General features: G+C 39.1%; 1 long non-coding RNA gene across 1 annotated transcript; it reads left to right on the top strand.

Annotated features, from left to right (window-relative positions):
* Positions 1-1,044: 1,044 nt before the first annotated feature.
* LOC128135267 (uncharacterized) lies at positions 1,045-2,449 on the top strand. The gene is made up of 2 exons (XR_008233036.1): positions 1,045-1,485; positions 2,016-2,449. It is a non-coding gene; the product is annotated as an uncharacterized LOC128135267 (long non-coding RNA).
* The last annotated feature ends 3,221 nt before the right edge of the window (positions 2,450-5,670 follow it).

A 5,670-nucleotide genomic window follows, 5' to 3' on the forward strand; every position in this document is an offset into this window, starting at 1 on the left:
TGCTTAAAAGCAGATAGAGATTAAAGGTGAGGTCCTACACTTCTGTAACCATAGCAGAGTTTCCGAAGGGCCTGGGCTCTGTGCTTTCTGCTTCTGTTGATGCTGTAAAATGCACGCCCGACTTTCAGTAACTTTGGTGAGATGGCGGTAACTTGCCTGCAGCTGCAGCAGAGGGGTCAAAAATTTTCTTGTTGAGTTTTTCCGAAGGACGGTTGTTTCTTACTCCCAGATCAACCACCAGGAAGACCTTATGAGAGTGATAAGAAACGTGGGGCCTGGTGCTCAGGATCCCTGTTCTAAATCTCTTGCTTCTTACAATGACTTTCTGTACACATTCTCTTATATTAGGATATGAACAAATTTGCTGAAGTAGGCCCGTCCTGCCCAATCAAGCTAGCAACCAGAGGATATGACAAGAGTAAGATCTTCCTTTTTGAAGGGTTATGTGTTTGAGGTTTGGTGGGTTTTTTTCCTTGTTAATTCAGTTCCCAGTTGGTGACCTTCAGCTGTTACGAAATACAGATGGTAGCAATAGTAACCAGGACAATTGCCTTTTCTAGCCAGGCAGTTTCAACACTTTTGTATACAGTCTCTAGACTGTTCTCATTCAGGGTGTCCCTCAAAATCATGGATCAAGGGAGCTGATGCAAAGTCTGTCATCCTCCTAATTAGGGGACATTAGGTAACAGTCTTGGTGACATTGGGGCTCCACAGTTTTCCTTGGCTACCTGGGACTTTGCAAATAGAATTTAGGATGTTGCTCTTGACCTAGAAATGCATTTAGGGCCAGTTTTTCTGACCACCCGTGTCTCTCCTTTTGCAATACCAGTCAATATTAGCAAAGGTGTTCAGCTTCTGCATGTTAAAAAAGGACATTTTTTCTCTCACTGGAATTGACTCTCAAATGCCATTTTTAAAATGGTTACTCCTATTATTTTGAACTTTTAGGGCACACCCTGAAGATCATGTTTCTCTGTGCTTTCATTTAAGTGGGAGTTAATGAAACTCATTGGTTGGTTGGTTTTTTTCTTTCCTTGGGGCTGAGCATATACTACCACTTTTATTCTCGGTGGTTCCCGATCTTCACACCTATCAGAGAGCACAGATTGGGGCAGGCCACTCAAAGTATAGGGCTCTGAATAGCAGCCCCCCAGGACGGAGTGGACAGAAATACTTTTCCACTGGTAGATACATCTAAAGAACCAAACTAACCAAAGCAGCAAAGCTCCTCCACCTGCAAAGTCTGGACTTGGACAAATGCCCTCCACCTAACTGAGATGATACGGCTGAAAAGCAACGTTCAGGGAGAGCAAGCGGGGTAGAGTGGGGCTTGGCGGAGGCAAACAGTTGTGTGACAAAGCTGCTGATGTTCACACTGAATGAGGTTTGGTGAGCAAGATATTACCAACGCTGACACGAAATGTTTCCATGAGCACGCTGGCAGTGAGTGGAGCAGGACCATACTGGGCTGTGTCTGACAGAGAGGTAATGGCTGGAAAGCCAAGAGTGGGTTTTTTTGTCACAACTTTCACTCAAAAAGACCTGTGATGATGTGTTCAGCACAGCTAATGATGGATGCTACTTCTGACTAAAATATTAAAGAATGGGCTGGAGAGTACTTAGTGATTTTCTACTGAAATGGGCCTTAGGAACTTAGGCCAGGGCACTTAAAAATAGGAGCTGAAATGCTGCTAGAAAAATGAGAACTGGAAGAGGTGAGGCACTGAAATCAGGGGATTACAATTGAGTTCTTGAAGTCAGTAGAAGTATTCAGGGGTTGCATCTAGCTATATTTAAGTCTGCATAACCTCAGGACTTGACCTCAAATATGTAATATAAGCTGAACACTGGAAGTAACACCTGTATAACGGCCTGTAACAACACAGAAAACTTTACACGTGAATCCTGCTTCCTTGTTTTCTTTTGTTTGATGTTTATGCTTTCTCTACTTTTAAAGTCATCCAGTAAAATTGCTGCTGTTAAATGTAATATAAGATTTTTCCCTGTCTTCCTAGATCTAAATTCTCCAAATCCTGGGCTGCAGCCAAAGATTTCAAGATGTGCCCATTCAAATAAAGCTGGGCCATAAAGCAAAGAAGTTCCTGCAAATGAGAAGCAAACCGTGATCAGTGGTAGGATTCATCTCATCAACATTTACGCATTTACAAACTAGACTTCTATAATTGCGCTAGCCTCCCTGACCCCCTACACAGCTCCATTTTCAGTGGAGAAAAAACCCAGCTCTTCTTGGGCACAAATAATCTGGCTTCTTTTAGATATCTTCATTAGGCTGAGAGGAATTCTGTTGCAGAATTGCCCCTTGTTTTTCTGTTGCCTATAAAGTGAAGGTGGAATGATTAGTATTTGTCTGATAAATGCCATCTTGAGTATTAATGCAAAAACATCGTAGTTGGAGTTCTGTCTGAAAATAAACAGATGCAACAACCAACTCTCCCTGCCTTTCACTGTGCCAAAAGATACATCTATGAATTTAGAATGAGGCTTTTCTGGTCCAGAAGTGGCAGTAGAATAAGTAACAAAATGGATAAGCAGAGTCAGTTCATCCCACATTTTCAAAGGTAAATTCGGTGAAAATAATCTGTACCAAACTTTTGTATTTTATTGTGAGATTCAGAGGGTCATATTAAGTATTTGCTTTCTACTTCATCTCCGTTTAGGCTGATATGAAACAGATGCTAAAATCTGTTTCTGAAGAGCTATGAGCTTTGAGGAAGTTCAGATCTGCCCATCACTCTGATAATTTGCATGCACAATATGCACAATATTATTTCTAGGATTTTCCTTAAGTAATTTCTGTGCTTTTTCCCTTGATTGTTCTAGCTCTTGGAAGAAAGATATACATGCCCCGTAATGGCCTTCTGATGTGCTTGTTTAACCTGATAAGGGCCTACTAAGATTAATTTTCCTTTAATACATTTGCTAATAAGGAGACACTAGCAATCAGAAGATAGTCCCATTAAGCATTTGATTCACACCGGATAGAGATGTAGCGTTACATTTCTCTAGCAGCATTGGTCTTGTTCAACAGATCTTAATGAAGGATTGATTTTGATGCCATCTTTAATGAATACATGAACAAAAAGATTAAGTCTTTCAGTCAAGCTTATCTGACACTCTGAAAATAATTGAAAAGCTTAAGGTGACAGACTGAGACAAGACTACTCTAATGTAACCAAGGTACTACAAATACCAGGCTGTCAATACGGTTATCAAATATTGATTGAGTGTTTGCATAGAAGAAACAGAAATTAGTTATTTGTTTCAAAATTCATTAGGATATATTCCAGAATGATCAGTGGTTCTCCCTCACACTTTGTACATACTGAAGAGATCTCAATAAAGCCACAAAATACATCTAACAAGTGCAGATGCTGCTGCTTACGTGATAACCTCTTCAACCTGGGCCAGCATCTACTTTCCTGGGTAGCTTTAGACAATGTGGAATGAGAAAAGACAATTGAAAGTGGCACCACAATTTAACTCCGTGTTTTTGAGTCTTTTAAGAACATAATCTCTATCTTCTAATCTTTTATGACCAGAGATTTTTTTTTCATAACTAAAATGAAAATAATTTAAAAACATTACTTAGTTTCTGTGTGCTTTTTGTTAAAAGCCATGTCATGATTTAAGTATCAAACCTGAAAATAGCAGAGATAAGATGTATTTGCCAGTTTAAGTGAATTTTCCTTCTATAATAAAAAGTCTTGACAAAACTAAATTTACAAATTTTTCATCTATAAATATTTCTTTGCCATGTACTGTGACTTGAAAAATTCTTTTACTGACCTGATGGGGTTTTAGCTTTTGAGGTCAGAGAGTGATATTGCAGCAATCCATTAGGGTGAGCTGCATATAGAGAAACTAATAACGAGAGCTTAAATGGTTTTCCTTGCTGTGAACCAGGTAGGTCTAATCTAGCATGGCAGCAGTGAAACAAATATTTAAGTAAAGAATCAACTTTTCTTTTTACTTCCCATTGAAGTGTTTGTTTCCTTCTCCTTCTCCCTCCCTTCTTTAGTCTAATGGACCTACACAAATACTGAGACTACAGAATAGCACACCTTTGAAATCACAGTCTTGGAAAAAATTACTTGCAACTATATGCACACACATGGACTTTGGAAATCCACACAAATATCTATCCGTTTTTACAGTAAAGAGTATAGAATATTTCAAGTTGGGTACAAGAAAATTTATTTCTTTCTGTTTTTTCTATTGATCATTTTATACTTTGTATTATCTTTCATTCTTTGTTCCCATTTCCATTTCATTTCTTCTCTCAATAAAAGTGCAGAAAAGAGAAAAATGTCTGTACTCTAACATTTGATTTCACTTTGCTGCTTTCAATTCTGGAAGACTTGAAGTTGTATTAAAAATATTTCTAAACAACTGCAGTGTTTCTCTCCCCCCCCCCGCCCAATTGAAATCTAAAGAGAGTAGACTGACTGTAATAAGAAGCTATCTAACTTTCATATTACCTGATCTAGCAGGCAAAAAGAAAACAAATTTTTCATTTAATGCTTCGACACATGCCTTGCTTAAATGCATGACTGTAAGAGAGTTTTATTTTTCTTGCGCAGAATTGTCACACACAGTCTCTTCCCAATTCCCCTTGGTCAGGTATTTAATGCATAAGAGACCTAAAACTAAGAGTTTGGCTATGAAAATCAAATAAAAAGCTCAATATTACTGTAAATTAACTTGATTTCTCCTGGTGCAATCAGAAACCTTTTAATGAGAAGAAAGAAAATAAAAGTATTGCCTCTCTTCAAAGATACTTTTTTTCTGAGAATCACCATTCAGCAGCCCATGCTTGCTGGTGACACTGCAGTACTACAGCAGGGATCTTGAAGTTCCCTAGACCTTTCTATCTGAACACATTGACTGTCCCTGCCTCTACCCACCCCTAGCCTTAGTTCACACCTTTTAATGAAAAAGCGGTATGAGTTTTCATGTAATTCTGGAATAAGTTCTAGTCGCTTTCCTTCCCATCCTGCTTGGAAAATGGGCTGTTCTACTTGGATGGGTCACACAGTTTAATGCTGCAAAGAGGTTCCAATGGCACTGAGCCCTCAGCTTCAAGTCTGAACCTCTCATCCTACTTTTTGGGTTTGTCTGCTTTTCCTCACTTTTGAGCTTTGCCAATGTTTCATCTGCTTGAAAAACAGTCATCTTTGTATTCAGTACTTCTGCTTTGCCAGGACTGGCACACTCACTGAGGCTCCTAGTCTGTGCTATTTTTAAGAATGAAAGGCGACAACAGCTTGCTTTGCTGGTACGATGCTAGTCATCTTTTTCCACTTCCTCTGGGAACTCTCTCCTTCGGATTTCAGGTATCTTCTAATCTGTGCCACCATTCCTTCCCTATCTCTGTTTGCTCAACTGGGCTTCAACACGGTTCAGGCAAAGTCCAATTCTTTGAGAACTGCCTAAACTGTGCACCTTTGTTTTCCTTTGAAACATTGAAATAGCCTGAAAGCTATTCAGGTATGTCTGATGGGTTTTGGTTTCTGGGTTTCATTGTTCTGTCTCTTTGCCACTTGTGAAACAGAAATATCTCCAGCTTAAAAATACTATCAATATTACTCTCATGACAACTTTCATCTATGGTTATGTGACTTTCTCATTTGACCTAGCACAGCTGTTTGG

The sequence above is a fragment of the Harpia harpyja genome, chromosome 22 (assembly GCF_026419915.1).
Source record: "Harpia harpyja isolate bHarHar1 chromosome 22, bHarHar1 primary haplotype, whole genome shotgun sequence".
NCBI classification, from domain to species: domain Eukaryota; kingdom Metazoa; phylum Chordata; class Aves; order Accipitriformes; family Accipitridae; genus Harpia; species Harpia harpyja.